This window comes from Zingiber officinale, chromosome 1B, assembly GCF_018446385.1.
Source record: "Zingiber officinale cultivar Zhangliang chromosome 1B, Zo_v1.1, whole genome shotgun sequence".
In the NCBI taxonomy this organism is placed as follows: domain Eukaryota; kingdom Viridiplantae; phylum Streptophyta; class Magnoliopsida; order Zingiberales; family Zingiberaceae; genus Zingiber; species Zingiber officinale.
In genome coordinates this window covers 152,410,808-152,428,532 of record NC_055986.1, presented here as the reverse complement: position 1 = coordinate 152,428,532, position 17,725 = coordinate 152,410,808, and the positions used below count along the sequence as shown (strand labels likewise).

Sequence of the window (17,725 nt, the reverse complement as noted above, 5' to 3'; positions counted from 1 at the left end):
GTATCAGAAAGTCCTTATCTACATCTTGAAACATTTTTAGAGATTTGTGATTTGGTGAAATGTGAAGGAGTATCAGCAAATGCAGTTCGATTGATGATATTTCCTTTCAGTATCAAGGATAAAGCAAGGACTTGACTATATTCTCTCTGTCCTCAAAGCATCACAAGTTGGGAACAATTGGAGAAGCAATTTCTGAATCGTTTTTCCCTCCAAGTAGAACGGTGTATATGAGGAATTGCATAACAAATTTTTCTCAGGCATATGGAGAATCATTATTTGAAGCATGGGATAGATTCAAGAGTCTTCAAAGACAGTGCCCTCATCATGGTTTTGAAAAATGGTTGATTTTGCACATATTCTATGGGGGAATTTCTTTCTCAGACAAGACTTTATTGGATTCATCAGCTGGAGGTTCTTTTATGGACAAAAGTGTAGATGAAGCTTATTCGTTAATTGATCAAGTGACATTGAACCTCCATGAATGGTCGAACAAAAGTTGGATGGAATTTCCCTCAGATATTCAAAAAGTGCAAGCTATAAATGTAAGAGAGTCTGTCAAACAAAATGAAATTCAACCACCTAAAAATGTTGAAATTCATAAGTCACAGAGTGAGGAGTTCAAACATTTGGGGGCAAATCTTGATAGTATTGTTTCAAAATGGTTTAAAGAAGATCTCCCTCCTACACAGTCAAGATCCAATGAAAAGTGTGATGATGTTGGGTTGAGAAGTGGAAAAAATCATGAAGAACTTCTGAAGAACGACATGTTTAGAATTGAGGAGAAGAATAATAGAAGATCACAAGAACTCAGTTCCATTTCTCTGGGAAGTTCCCAAAGGCCAGAAGTACCTTTCCCTCAACGATTAATCACACCAACATTAGATAAGCAAGTTGGACCTCCTCCAAAAGCTCAAAGAGAATTTGGGAAAAAGGGAGTTCAGTCTTTCCCAGGACCTTCACTAAGGGTTCATTTTCCACAAATGTTAGTGGGGGTCAATGAAAATAAAGACTTCGGCAAATCCTGTGACACTAATATGGTTGAGTGTAGATTTTTGAATATATATGAAGATGAAGATTTTTCAGATGAGGATTTTATTGATAATGTAGTGGTAAATAAGTTTTCAGATCTATCTCAAAATTTTATAAGGTGTTATAGTGACATCGAATTTTCAGATGATGAATGTGATGTGGTAGATCAACTTAAAACTGCAAGTGAAGTTATTGATCCTCTTATTATTGATTCTCCTATTGAGAACATAGATGTTGGTTTATTTTTTGATGTATGTGTTGATGATGATGATATGGAAGAATGTGTAGGGAGCTGTATTGTGGAAGCAGCATCTCAAGGATCACCACATTTGTCAAGACAACCCTTAGAGGTTTTAAGAATTGATCATGTTGTGGAACAATGTGTAGGGACTTATACAGAGCTAGTAGAGTCTCGAGAATCACCATCATTGATATCATCAACACCTAAGCTAGAGCCAGAACCATCATTTGATTCAGAGAAAGTCACATCTACATGTTTAGAAATTTCAGGTATTTCTCAACAAAGTAAGGTTAGTATTTCTTGGGATCTTTTGGAAAACTTTTTGGAGGTACCTATAATTGACTTTGTTGGATGTGATTCAGTTTTTATTACTTATTCATCTTATCTTGATATGGTTCTAGCTCTATACTATATAACATGCTTGTGGGAGATTTGTTTTTCTTTTGAATGTGCAGATTTCACATGGGCCAATAATTGGAAGCTCAATCTGAACCGTCTTCAACCACCTGAAAAAATTTCCAAGAAGACGAAGATGGAGAGAGTTATACTTTACTTTGTAGCTCCTTTGATGAAAGCTCCCTCCATAATAAGAGCCCTTGGTAGGAGGGTTCTAAAATATCTTACCCCTCCAAGAGCAAGATTTAGATGAATCTAATGAGGTGGTCGAGCTAATGACCTTAAACAAGCGCTTCTTGGGAGGCAACCCAAGTTCATTTTCCTTATTTTCTTTTATGTCTTTAGTTCTCTCTTTATAATAAACATGTATCCTCTACTTAATTTTTCTTGTCTATCTTATTGTTGTAGAATTCAAAGTTGTGGAGGAATGTGAGTATTGGATGGAGGAGTATCTTTAAAAACATGAACGTCAACCATTTGGAGCTCATCACTTGGTAACTTCTTTTAAAATCTCCTCCACATTATTTTTAGTTTTCATTGGGACAATGAAAAATATAAGTCTGGGGGGATGCATTAGATGCATTTGATTTGCTTTGTTTGTTTTTGTTTTTGCTTATGTCTTGCATTGTGTTTTGATTTTTTGTGGCATACATCTTGAGAACATCAAAACTTCACTTATATGCTTTCTTGGATTCAAGTGAAATGTTAGCACGATTATTAACTTGATTCATGATGTTCGAATGATGCTAGTAGTAAACTTTGTGTAGTTCTTTTTTCTATCTTGGGAAGCATTAATAAGCTAAGAATCTTATTGTGATGAGTTTTAGTTTTGGTTCAACCTTAAGGATTTTATCTTCACTACACTTGTGCTTGATGCTTGAATAGTTGATGTCATTGAAATAGTCATGATTCATCTTGTTTGCTTAGTACTTGGTTTCTATGGTGATTTCTCAACTTTCATTTTGGTTACTGGATGAGACTCGAATCATTAAAGCTCATTTGGAAAAATCAAAATATCCCAACATGTGTGCTAAAAGTACATTTATGAATAAGTTTTGCACAATGCAAACACTTATAAAAAAAAAAAAAGGATATAAAAAACAGTTGTCATGAGTGGAATCTAGCAAGTCACCCCTTTGAGACCGAGTTAGGTTACTGGGGAAATGACTGTTTAGCTTCTCTTGAGATTGAGCACACCTTTGAGACCTTGGGTTAGTTGAGAAATATGAACCAAGTGAATGGTAAGTAAGTGCCTATCACTGGTTACTTGTCTTTCACTGGAAACATTAGGAATTCAAATTTGATGACGACTTGACTAGGACATGGATTGAAACTTGAAGGGTGTTGAGTTACTTTTACACTGCGCACAAGATTCTTATGCTTGAACCATACTTTACTTGTTTCCATGATCATGCTCGTTAATGAAACTTTTTGATAGAGTTAGGAAAGTGCACTGGGTTTTATGAATGTGTTGTAGGACATATGAATTTAGACTGCAGCATTTTGCTTGAGGACAAGCAAAGGTTTAAGTCTGGGGGTGTGATGTGCGTAGATTATATACTCTTTTATGCATGTTTTTACGCACATTTACATACTTTGAGCATGCTTGATCTATGCATTTTTATACTTCCAGCTTTCCTTTTAGCATATTTACTCTTTTGGTTCGGAGATATGCTTTTTGTGCATTTTCTGTACACAGGAGTCGATTTGGTGAAGAATCTACATCTTTGGGCATGCATTGGAGGAGACTAAGGGAGAAAGCACCGGGCCGTGTACCTCACACTGGTATGGAGCTCGGGCCGTGTGGAGTTTGGCACCAACAGAAGAGAAAGATGACATGGCCGTGTGAACCTCGCACGGCCGTGTCAAGATTTGAAGCCAACCAGAGCAGAAGCCTTACATGGCCGTGTGGATCTACACGGCCGTGTGAGACTTCCAGAGACCAAGCAGGCTGTGGCCGTGTGCACCACACGACCGTGTAGCATTTACAGAGAGCAGAAGGGTTCTGGCCGTGTGGAGTCACACGACCGTGCAGGTTTGGCAGAGAGGGAACTGGACATGGCCGTGTGAATCTCACACGGCCGTGTCACGGGGCCGTGTGGCGCCCGATTCCCTCCTCTATTTAAACCCTTCTTCATGAATTGAAAGGGGATCTCTCCCCCTTTGGGAGAAGGTAAGATTTGGTGGTTTCCTCCCATTCTTGGGAGGATTTCTGGGCAATTCAAGGGGAGTTCTTGGCGATTCCGGCTCCGGAGCGAGGATTGGATCCGAAGACAAGGCTTCTTCGTAGATAAGTTTTCTCTTTTCCCCTATTCTTGTTTTCTTGGATTGGGGATTCAAGGAATGCTTGTAATCTCTATTCTTTCCGGTTTTCTTCCTCGATTCATGGAGTAGATCTTGTATTCTAGGATTAAGGGAGTATTTGTATGATGGATTGATGTAATCTCTTATGGATTTGCCATTTTCTTGTTTCAATGACATTATCTTGCTTGTATCAATTAGATCTTGAATGATTGATGGTGGTTTGTGCTTAATTCTCATTCTTGATTGATTGTTTGGATTTCTTATGGACTTGGTAAGGATAAACTCTCACTCGATCATCCGAGGGATCCACGTGACAGGTGCAAGTCCGTGTAAGGACGTTTGAGAGATAATCTTGAAGAGGAAATAGGAATATTCAAGAGAGTAGGATGGATTCTATGATTAGCTTCTTGTATCTTTATAGATTAATAAGTTGTGGGCTTCTATGTTGATATCCGAGGAAGGCATAGTAATAGGTGCGCTTCTGTGTAAGAACAACGTAGGTTCATGTCTAATTAATCCTATTTAGATACATTTCTCAGTCCTTAGCCGGTTGTCTATTGCAAGAGGGAACCGACAACTTTCTACATGTTTGGCAATTGAGGAATAAGAATTGGTGAACCATTTACATTCAAGAAATCTTACAAAGAAATCGAAACTCCTAGAATCTCCCTTTATCATAACCCAAAACACTAAACTCTTGTTTGTTGATCTCTAATATTAGATTTGTTTACCTTTACTTTGCTTTTGAAACGATTGGATAGTTGTTTAGCTAATTCGCATTGAGACATTTCTAGTGCTTATTCCAGTCCCTGTGGATACGATAATCTTTTATATTACTTGCGACATTTCCGTACACTTGCGGAGCGTAACAACGGCACGGGGAGAGAGCCGACGGGCTCGGTGCGTCCGAGGGACGAGGTGACCGCGGAAGAGTACACCGACGGACGAGAAGAACGTGCGCGGCGTTCGAGGGACGAGAAACCGGGAAGGAAGGCTGCTCGAGGAGAAGACCGGAACATGGGTTCGGGTGAGCCCTATTCCGGAAGGCCGAGATCACCCAAGCAAACGGAGCCGGAGCGAACAGACATGGACCGAGATGAGCTGGATCGAGACGAGCTGAACCGGAGTCGAAAAGTCAATTTAAGTTGACCTTAGGGCTCCGGGCGCCCGGAACCATTCCGGGCGCCCGGAACCCTTCCGAGCGCCCGGAATCGACTTTTCAACAGGATCGAGTTTTGACTCGATCCGACCGTTGGGGGATAAAATTTATCCCCCCCAGGGTGCCCGGAACCCTTCCAGGCGCCCGAACCAAGACTATAAATATAGCCTTGGTCCAGAAGCAATAATAAATCAAGAACAACTACTTGTAATCCAGTGCTTTCATTTGTGTTATTTCTTTCTGTGCTTTCAACGCTGTAAGAGACTACTCTGCCTAGAGGAGAATCAATTAGTGCGTCTTCTTTGCCTTGGATTAGCAATCCTCTGATTACAAACCAAGTAATTCCTCTGTGTCTATTTTCTGTTTTAATTAGTCTCTGCCTTTTTAATTACAAGTTCTTTTAAGTTAGTTGAATATCCGAGAAGGGTTTTTGGTTTTATTTTGTAGGGCAATTCACCCCTCCCCTCTTGCCGGCCTCTAAAGGGACCAACACCTAGTCGATTGATAAAAACACCAGTCGACTGGTACAGTACTGCTACAGTACGCTACAGTAACGCTACGATGTTGTTACAATAACGCTACGGTAAAACCCTAATCTTAGGAATTAACCCCCGAGTATATTCACTCAGCACTTGTTCTTACCCGACCAACCTAGACCTAACCTTCTAGCCTCCTCCATCAGCCTTGCGTCCCTCGGATGCCTCCCCATCCTTCACGTCTTGCCTTCTGAAGCTTCCATCGATCTTGTCATTATTGTCGGGTCTTCCTTTGCTAAGAGGTGTCTCCGAGACTTCATCCATTGCTAAGCTACACTTGGTCTTACATTGCCAAGACTACATACTTGGAGTTACATCGCCAAGACTCATCCTTGGACTTTCCTCCTTTGCCAAGATCACACTTGGACTTTCCTTGTTGTACCTATATCCTGCACACTCACAATGCATATCAAATATAACAATAAACCTAACTTAAATCTTTGCCCAAATATCAAAACTTAGGATACCCAGATTGCTCCAACAGAAATGTCCCAGTTTTTTTTTGACATCCTGAATCATAAGGGCACTTATAATCATAGCATACTCTCGATTTAACTGAGGTACTTAGATAGTTCTTAAAACATTTAACTACTAGCTACAATAGGTATTGGTCATATAGTTCTAGAATTTATTCTATTAAAGAAAACATCCAACTGATACGGAAACTAAACTGGAAGGTCTTTGGTTTGTACTGTCGTTGTCCTGAGCTGGCCTACTTGTCAATATCTCCTGCCTCATTCGTCTCATTACCTGAAATAGTTAAAATTTATGAGTCGAGAGACTCAGCACATTCAAACCATAATATTCATTAATTAGTTCTTATATTCACGCGTCCTATCGAGGAACCTATACTAACTAATTTATCTTCTAGCCAATTGTTTTGCATAAAAATAAGGAGAGCATAATCGTGAACATACTCTTGCCAAACATATATGCTAACATACTTTTCGCCCCACATAAATAATTGCATAAATAAAGCATAACATGAGCATAACAAAAATATAATCTTAAGCATAACTATGAAAAGATCTAAAACCTAACAAGAGCATAACATAAGCAAGAACAAAATTAGGAAGCAAGGGACATAAATCTACTTTATAGAAAGGAAAACATATACATAACTTAATAAGGGACTAACATAACGCAGGTGTGGTAATCATCATTAGAGCCCGTTCATTTGGTCCATGATTATGTAATTAGTTACGCAACAAGCATATGACTTATGGTACAAATCACACTAGTCGAAATCAATGCGTTGCACCATAATTCATTTTGTAAAGGCCCTCCTTGGAGTTCATCCTGAGACACCAATCCTGTATTATCACCACACATGCAAGTATTCCTCTAGTTACCCATATAACTCTTTCATATCATACAACACAAGTATATATGCATGGATCTTAAACTATCTTCATAAAGAGAACTACTTATAGTTTCACATGGTATCAGTTACACATTGGAATCACATTACACATGCATATTATCATTAATTTCATAACATACATGCCCTAAAATAGCGTACTACTCTAATATACTAAGTTGTCAACATAATTGAGTGTATATATTAAACCCCAAAAGTCCGAAACACATAAAATTAATATGTGACTCATTAAGTTAACATGATAAAGAGCAAGAGGAAACATGGACATAACTAGAACCAAACATCAAAAATTTGTAACATTACCATGTGACTCATTAGTTAGCATGATTAGAAGCAATTACATATATCTTAAGCACAAGATGGTTAGTTTCATGGCAACTTAATCCCTAAGATCCGAACCTACACATGGTACAAAGTAATCATAAACTTGAGTTCAATTTTATGGTATCAAAATTTTTAAGAGTCAAACCTAACTTAACCTTCAAAGGTATCATCAATAAGGAGGATTTCATGGCATGGAAAACTAATAAAACCGAAACTAACAACTCACAAGGTTCCCAAAACATGAAGATTTCCATGGGCTCCTAAAATCCTCAAAACTAGTCTAAAGGGAACTAAACATGCATGAATTTAGGGGGAAAAAACGTAATATGAGAAGAACATGCCTTCAACTACTAACGGCTCAACTATCCATACACTCACTAAACAGTAATCATATTAAATAAACAACTATAAAACTAATACAAACTAATACTAACACTCAATCACTATTCCATACTTCAACAGCTTATTTAAAACAATACATCAAACACACACAACTACAATAAACAAGTAGCCTATACCCATGTCACCGAACATTAAACAACATATCTACTCAAACTCTGCAACTACTGCTCTTAAACATACCTACTAAACACATCACTAAAAATAAAACTAATCGCACAATTAACTCTTACTACACTACTTCAACTCACTACAACCACATCAGATAACTTAACCTCATCAGCACTACCTCTACACACTCACACATATAAAACAATCTCACTCAACACAACAAACATGCACAGTTAACTCTTAAATTACTACACTTTAATCATAACGCAGTATACATCGACAACTCATAAAACAACGCATCCATACTAATAGAATCTAATGCAACATACATAACTAATATATAATACCAATTCACAGCATCATACACCTAGTACAAACTGTTGGGCTTTTCGGGCCGCGAAAACTATTTTTTCGCGTCGCGGAAACCCCGAAACCCCCGTCACCGGATCCATGCGAAGAATACCTTCGAGTACGAGTTTACTAACTCTAGATCTACATTAGAGTTCTAGATGGTTAAGAGTTTTACCCTTGGTGCGCGCCCTTTGCGAATCCCGCTCGTCCAAGCTGCCGGATCTCAAGATTGTCAAAGTAGACAATCCTCTACACATATCCACACGAACAAAAGAGGGAGAAAACCAAACTAAAGTGTGCTAGCACCTTAGTAGGGTTCGGCCAAGGTAGGATGAGAGGGAGAAGAGAATGAAAGCAAGAGGGAGAAGATGGAATAAAATACCTTGAATAAAAAAAAATGAATTCCATTCATCACAATAAGTGGCCGGCCACTATTGTAACCTCCTCTCATTTAATGTGACCATTAAAATAAGGAGGAGATTTGTAACCTCCATGAGGTGACACACACATGTTCTAAACATGATGATGTGTAACACCATTATTGGCCACTTAATGCCAACTCACAAATGATGTGACATAAAGTCAAGTCAAACTTGACTTTTCCTCTTCCTCTCAAGTCAAGTCAAAGTTGACATTATAACTCCCATGGTTGATCTAACCCAACCATTTGATTCAAGCCAATTTAATATAATAAATCTAATTCATTTAATTAAATTGATTCAATGAGTCAAAATCTAAATTAGACTCATTGAACACATGAATCAACTTGAGTCCAACTCAATTAGTACAATTAGGATTACTCTTAATCCAATTTGATTCATCACATGAATCTAACCCTCTTGGTTCATCATATGAACCTAATCTCCATCTAATTGTCCTTTGTGTGTGACCCTATAGGTTCTTATAACGTTGACAATGCTCCTAAACTCATTTAGAAGCATAAGTAATGAGCGGTATCTAGCAACACATCATTACTACCCAAGTTATAAGAATGTTGAGATCCAACATCACCTTGTGACTACTAATTGTGACTTCTCACAATATATGACATTGTCCTTCTATCCTAGACATCTAGATTGATCAATGTGAGGCATAGACCGTGTCATCTTCTAATCAATCTAAATCTTAAACTTCAAGTAGACTCACTAAATCAAATGAGCTCAATATCTCATATTGACTTATTTGGGCATGGCCATGCACTTCGTGGTCTCACTATATCAAGAATATCGATGTCACTCCCGTTATATAGGAGGGATAGATCTCATCTACATCACTCACATCCCTCCGCATAATTTGTTACATATCCAGTAATCGCCTTTATAGTCCACCCAGTTACGGGTGACGTTTGACGAAACCAAAGTACATAACTCCTTATGTAGGGAACCATGGTGACTTCAGGTCTAAGGACTAGTAGTCATACTAATAGTCACATGAGAAAGTATATGACACTTATATAACGATCCATGATACTTTCTCATGGCGGGTCATTCAGTATACATTCTCCAATGCATACCCATGTGTCAACTTGATATCTTCATATCCATGACTTGTGAGATCAAGTCATCGAGTTGACCTACATGCTAGTTTTATTGCATTAACATTATCCCTGAATATTAATACTCGACTAGGAATGATTAAGAGTAGTGTTCCCTATATCATCTCACTATCGATTCAACCAATCGATTGATATAGGTAAGAACTTTATACTCAAGGACGCTATTATACTTAGTTTATTTGACACCAATACAAGTAAGCATAATAACCAAAAACCAAATGCCTTTATATATAAGAAATATGATATAATAAGTCCATACAATAATCATCAAATGATTGGCTCTAGGGCTCTAACTAACAATCTCCCACTAGCACTAGTGCCAATCAGTGTAGGCTCTAAGCCCCAATGACCTAGTGTGACCATCATGCTTCCTCTGTGTCAAAGCCTTGGTCAAGGGATCTGCGATGTTAGCCTCTGTGGGTACTCTGCAAATCTTCACATCTCCTCTCTCGATAATCACTCGAATGAGATGGAAGCGTCGTAGTATCTGTTTGGTCCGCTGGTGTGAGCGAGGTTCCTTAGCCTGTGCTATAGCTCCATTGTTGTCACAATAGAGCTCAATAGGGTCAGCGATACTAGGAACCACCCCAAGTTCAATGATGAACTTGCGGATCCAAACTGCCTCATTTGCTGCCTCTGATGCAGCAATGTACTCGGCCTCTATAGTAGAATCAGCTACTGTGTCCTGCTTCGAACTCTTCCAGCTCACAACACTACCATTTATGCAAAACACGAACCCTGACTACGATCGATAATCATCCTGGTCGGTCTGGAAGCTAGTATCACTGTAACCCTTTACAGCTAGCTCATCATTGCCTCCATATATCAAGAAATATTCTTTAGTCCTTCTCAAATACTTAAGAATATTCTTGACCGCTATCCAGTGACTTTCACCTGGATCTGACTGGTATCTGCTCATCATGCTCAAAGCATACGAGACATCAGGTCGAGTACATAGCATGACGTACATGATAGATCCTATGGCTGAGGCATAAGGGATCTGATCCATGCGATCTCTCTCCTCTCTAGAAGAGGGACCTTGAGTCTTTGAAAGACTCACGCCATGTGACATCGACAGAAATCCCTTCTTGGAGTTCTGCATGGCAAACCGTAGGAGTACCTTGTCAATATATGTACTCTGACTTAGGCCAAGCAATCTCTTAGATCTATCTCTATAGATCTGTATGCCTAGAATGCGAGATGCTTCACCTAAGTCCTTCATTGAGAAACAACTCCCTAGCCAGGTCTTGACAGACTGAAGCAAAGGGATGTCTTTCCCAATGAGTAGTATGTCATCCACATACAATATGAGGAAGACAATTATATCCCCTATAACCTTCTTGTAGACACAAGGTTCATCTTCATTATTGATGAAACCAAACTGTTTGATTGCATCATCGAATCGAAGATTCTAGCTCCGAGAAGCTTGCTTTAGTCCATAAATGGACCTATGCAGCTTGCATACTCTGCCAGTATGCTGTGGATCTACAAAACCCTCAGGTTGTGTCATGTACACATCCTCAAGCAGGTTTCCATTCAGAAACATGGTTTTGATATCCATCTGCCATATCTCATTGTCATGGTATGCTGCAATAGCAAGCATGATCCGAATTGACTTAAACATCGCTACTGGATAAAAGGTTTCATCATAGTCAATACCATGAATTTGCTTGAAACCTTTAGCTACCAAGCAACCCTTATAGATAAGTCCATCCATGTCAGTCTTTCTCTTAAAGACCCACTTACACCCAATGGGTTTTATCCCTTCAGGTGGATCAACCAAAGTCCATACTTGGTTGGTGTACATGGATTCCATTTCGGATCTCATGACCTCTAGCCATTTCCCGAAATCTGGTCTCATCACAGCTTCCTGATAGGTGGTAGGCTCATCCTCTATGAGCACAATGCCATCATGGTTAGACAAGAGAAATGAGTATCTCTCAGGCTGACGGCGTACCCTATCAGACATGCGAAGAGGTATGTCTACTTGAACTGATTATTGTTCCTCAACTCTTTGTGGAACAATATCATCCACAACATTTTGTGGTTCCAGTTTAACTTCCATCGAGGCTTCAGTGCTATGTTCTGCATCTTGAACTTCTTCAAGATCGAACATACTCCCACTAGTCTTTCTAGAAACAAAGTCTCTTTCTAGAAAGACCCCAGTCTTTGCCACAACTACCTTGTGCTGACTGGGAATGTAGAAGTAATATCCCTTAATTTCCTTGGGATATCCAATAAAGTAGCACTTGTCGGATTTGGGTCCTCACTTGTCTGAGATATGACGTCGAACGTAAGCCTCACAACCCCAAATTCTCATGAAAGACACCTGGGCATCTCTCCCAGTCCATATCCTATATGGTGTCTTTATCACGGCCTTGGATGGAACTCGGTTGAGTATAAAAGCTGTCGTGTCTAGAGCATAGCCCCAAAGAAATGTCGGAAGATCTGTGTGACTCATCATAGACCGTACCATATCTAATAGGGTACGGTTCCTCCTTTCGGATACACCATTCTACTGTGGTGTTCCAGGAGGAGTGAGTTGGGATAGAATCTCACACTCAGCTAGATAGTCACGAAACTCATGGTTAAAGTATTTTCCACCTCAATCTGATCGAAGTATCTTAATACTCTTGCCAAGCTGGTTCTGTACTTTATTCTTGAATTCTTTGAACTTTTCAAAGGATTCTGACTTACCTATAACCGCCTCTAGCAGCGACATTGAAAGGGCCACATACATCACTATGTATAAGTCCTAACAAATCAGTCGCTCTTTCGCTGTGCCCACTAAAGGGAGTCTTGGTCATCTTGCCTAGTAGGCATGACTCGAACGTCTCATAAGATTCAAAATCAAATGAGTCCAGCAAACCATCCTTATGGAGCTGGGATAAGCGCATGTCATTTATATGACCTAAGCGACAGTGCCAGAGATAGGTTTGGTTCATGTCATTTGACTTGAACCTCTTGGTATTTATGTTATATATAGGGCTCTCAAGGTCTAGAATATAGAGTTCGTTTATCAGAGGTGCACTACAATAGAACATGTCTTTTAAATAAACAGAACAACATTTGTCCTTTATTATAAAAGAGAAACCTTTCTTGTCCAAACAAAAAACTGAAATTATGTTCTTAGTTAAAACAGGCACATAACAACATTCATCTAATTCTAATACAAGCCCAGAGGGCAGAGATAGATGATAAGTTCCTACAGCAACAGCAGCAACCCGTGCTCCATTGCCTACTCGTAGGTCCATCTCGCCCTTCGTCAATGCCCTGCTATTTCTCAGCACCTGCACATTAGTACAAATGTGAGAAGCACATCCGGTATCTAATACCCATGATGAAGAAATAGATAGATTGACTTCTATAACATATATACCTGAAGTGGAAGTCTCACTTCGCTTCTTCTTAAGATCTTCCAGGTACACCTTGCAGTTCCTCTTCCAATGTCCGGTCTGACCGTAGTGGAAACAGGTAGCATCCTTGGCGACCCCTCCTTTAGGCTTCAGTGCCTTGCCTTTGCCCTTGGCTTGGGACTTTCCTTTGCCTTTGGGTTTGCCCTTGCCCTTGTGTTTCTGAACCATGAGAATAGAGTTGGGCTTAACCTTCTTAAGGTTCAGCTCAGCAGTTCTTAACATGCTAAGCAGCTCGGGCAGTGGCTTGTCAATTTCGTTCATGTTGTAATTTAGAACGAATTGACTATAGCTATCCGACAAGGATTGCAAGATCAGGTCAGTGGCTAGCTCTTGGCCAAGCGGGAATCCCAACCTCTGTAGGTTTTCTATGTACCCAATCATTTTGAGTACATATGGGCTTATGGGAGCCCCATCTGACATCTTACACTGAAATAGTGCCTTAGAGATCTCGAATCTCTCGTGCCTCGCTTGTCCTTGATACAGTTGACGAAGATGTTCAACCATATCGTAAGCGCCCATCAACTCATGTTGCTTCTGAAGCTCAGAGTTCATGGTTGCGAGCATCAGACAGGACACATCTAATGCGTCATCTTGATGCTTCTTGTAAGCATCTCAGTCAGCTCGCGTGGCGGTGGAAGGAGGAGCCTCCGGAATGGGCTGCTCCAGAACGTACAGTTTACATTCCTGAGTGAGAACTATTCTCAAGTTCCTGTACCAGTCCAGGAAATTTGCTCCGTTGAGCTTGTCCTTCTCAAGGACAGAACGCAGGGAGAAAGAGTTCGTATTTGACGTCATGGTTATCTACAACAAAAATATAGAAAATAAATATTATATTCTTTTAAATCATTTAATTAAGCCTTTAACTAAATGATGCTCCCACTGAATTCTATAATTCATGTGGGACAAGATCCATATCATACTACGCCTTGAGTTAGCTTTGGCTAAATCGCCCAAGACTTAGTATGATCGGTAGGTAACAATTTACCAATTAAATCTCTATGCAACTCTTGTTTATAAGATCAAGATCCGCATTTATATTAAAACTCGAGTTAGCTTTGGCTAATACGACCAAGAATTAATATAAATGTGATTTTGACCTATCTACCAACCATTGGAAAATGCCTATAGTTAAACTCGATCCAATTGAGTTAACTAATTACTCAATCTAATTGAGTTGTACTCACCCATGCGTTGATAAGCGGGACCAAGATTGTCCCTCCGTATCCTACCAAGATAATATGTGTTGCTCTGCTTTGGCAGATTCAACAACACATGTGATCGAGGTAGTGATAGGTATCACGACACGATAGACATTTGAGTTGACGCGATTGAGATCTAATCTAATCGAGAGGGTACATCTTGTACACGATTTAGATCTAATCTAATCGTTAGACACTAATTAATTACTAATTATGCATCACATACACACAAACAATTAATTAAATTATTTGTGATTAGTCATGGCCCTACTACGATCTTCTCAAGCCAATGAGAAGATCGGATGGTCAACCTAAGGTCAACAGCTTCTCAAGCTCCTCCCTTTGACCACCTTGTGTTGCTCGCGCCCTTCTCGTAACTCCGTCTCGAGTGTGTTAGAGTGTATACTAAAAGCCTAGCTTTTGGTATAAACATTTATCTAGAAATAAGAATCACATTGGTCAAATGTCTACATTTGTGATAAATGTAGTTGTTCAATTAATTTATATTGTAGATAACATGGTGTGTGGTGTCACACACAGAAGATCATGTTATCAGTACCTTATAAATTATAAACAGTAGCTCACGACCATGATGGAAAGGAACAAACCATTGGAAGGTCGTAGTGTAATTAGGTGTTAGTTTATCTTAACTATATAATTACACTAGTACACTAAGAGTGTATTGAGTAGGACCATTAGAGGTCGTTTCTTTTATACTGACTTTATAAAGGGACAAAGACCTCAGTTATTATGGAAGTGTGTGCTCTTAATCCTAATATAATAACAAGCACATATATTTGATATTTATTTATTTAATTTATCAATGGGTGAGATTTAGTTCGATGAATCAATAAGCCCGATAAGTTGGGAAATGATATCACTTATAGTGTGTGTTGTTGATTATAGAAGGAAACTGTGTCCTAGTAATGTAGGTTGAGAATGTCCCCAAGAGGAGCTCATAAGGATTGTCATGTTAAACCTTGCAGGTGGACTTAGTCCGACATGACGATGAAGTTGAGTGGTACTACTCTTGGAGCTAGATATTAATTAAGTGAGTTATCAGTAACTTACTAAATTAGTGGACATTTGTTATCTTAAACACAGGGAGACTAATACACTCATAATAAGAAGGAGCCCAAAATGTAATTTAGGATTGGTGCGGTAGTTCAATAATAGTTCTTTAGTGGAATGAATTATTATTGATGAAATTAAGTTGTGTGTTCGGGGCGAACACGGGATGCTTAATTTCATCGGGAGACCAAAACCAATTTCTCCTCTCGGTCCCTATCGTAGCCTCTAGTATATAGAGATTTATACCCACCGCATACCCACCTTCTTACCCATCCAATGGGGCCGGCCAAGCTAGCTTGGAACCCAAGCTAGGGCCGGCCAAGATCAAGTGGATGAGTCATGTAGGTGGGCGGCCAAAGCTTGGGTCCCAAGCTTAGGTGGCCGACCACTAGAATATTAAAAAAGATTTTTATTAAAATTATTTCTTATGTGGATATCATGATTTTAAAAGAGAGTTTAAAAATTAAAAATTTCCTTTTATAGCTTTCTACAAAAGATTAAGAGAAGAGATTAATCTCTTTCCTTATTTGTAGTTTAAAAGGATGGTTTTAATTTTTGGTAAAAACTTTCCTTATTTGTAAATCATCTACATGTTTAAAAGAGAGTTTAAAATTTGAAATCTTTCCTTATTTGTTGATTAAAGGAGGATTTTAAATTTTAAGAAAACTTTCCTTTTTAATCATGTTCATGATTTAAAAGAGAGTTTAAAATTAAATATTCTCTTTTATAAGTTTCTACAAAAGATTAAGAAAAGATATGATATCTTTCCTTATTTGTAGATTAAAAGAGACTTTAATTTATAGAGATAACTTTCTTTTTATCCACATGTTTAAAAGATTTTAATTTATTAAATTTCTTTTTTATAAACCAATCATGAAGGGATAAAAATTATTGAGAAGTTTTTATAAATTTCCGGAAGCAAATAAGGAAGTTTTAATTGGTGTTTAAAATTTTATTTGCTTGGAGATTTCTTGGTGTGGCCGGCCATTGCAAAATTGAAAAGAAAAATTATTTTTAATTAAATAAATTTTCCTTTTCAATGGCAAAAGAATTAAGGAAGTTTTTATTAAATTTTCCTTATTTGCCAAGACCAAGGATTATAAAAGAGGGGGTAGAGGAAGCTTCAAGGCTAACGACTCTATTCTATTTTTCTTCCTCTTTTCCTTGGTGGTGTGGCCGGCCCTTCTTTCTTCTCTTCTTCTTCTCTTTGTGGCCGAACCTCTTCATGCTCATGGAGTTTTAATTGGTGGCCGGATCTAGCATGAGGAAGAAGGAGAGAAAGCTTACATCCCTTGGAGCTTGGTTGGTGGAAAAGATCTTCATCTTTTGGAAGCTTTGTGCTTGGCCGAAATTTGAAGAAAGGAAAAGAAGGTGCTTTGGTGGTTTCTCATCTCGGAAGATCGTTGCCCACACAACGTCCGAGGTTAGAAGAGGAATACGGTAGAAGATCAAGAGGTCTTTCTAAAAGGTATAACTAGTAATTTTTCTTTCCGCATCATACTAGTTATTTTTGGAAATAATACCAAATACAAGAGGCATGCGATTCTAGTATTTCGAATATATTTTTCGATGTTGTGTTCTTTTGTTTTCTTTTTCCTTGTGATTTGATTGTTCTTTTCGGTTAACGTAAAGTTATTTTAGGAAATTAAATATTAGCTTTCCATAAAAGGTTTTGTCTAGTCGGTGGTGGTTGCTCCCATATCCAAGAAGGTCATGTGCCTCGCCACGTCAGTACTGGGAACCAATTATGGAAATTAATATTTAATGGAATTAATAACTTAAGGTGATTTGGGTCGAACGTGTTAAGTTCCGCAGGAGACCCAAGTCAAAACCTAAAAGAACGAATAGATTAAGTTTTGGATCAAACGTGTTAAGTTTCGCAGGCGATCCAAAATTTAATTTAAAAGAACACATGGTAGCTAGGAAAAGGTTCAGACCTTTGTACAAAATTTTTGTACAGTGGAACCTCTAGGTTTTCCGAGTAGCAACCAACAGAGTGGACCTTCCACTGCTCTAATTTTGTACATTACAATTTTGATACTTGAGTTACATTCGAGTCTAAACTAATTTACAACAAGAATATAAAAATAGAGAAAGGCACGACGCGCAGGTCGTGAATCAAATATACAACACGCACATCACATGACGGCACGCAGGCCGTATTATGAATTACAACATATTTTCAATCAGATTGGGTCTTTTTTTGGGCCATGACTATCATAAAATAATACATAATTCTAAATTATGTATTTT

General features: G+C 38.6%; 1 non-coding gene across 1 annotated transcript; it reads right to left on the bottom strand.

Moving 5' to 3' along the window:
• Window positions 1-225: 225 nt before the first annotated feature.
• Window positions 226-331, bottom strand: LOC121993392. The gene has a single exon (XR_006115248.1). It is a non-coding gene; the product is annotated as a small nucleolar RNA R71 (small nucleolar RNA).
• Window positions 332-17,725: the final 17,394 nt, after the last annotated feature.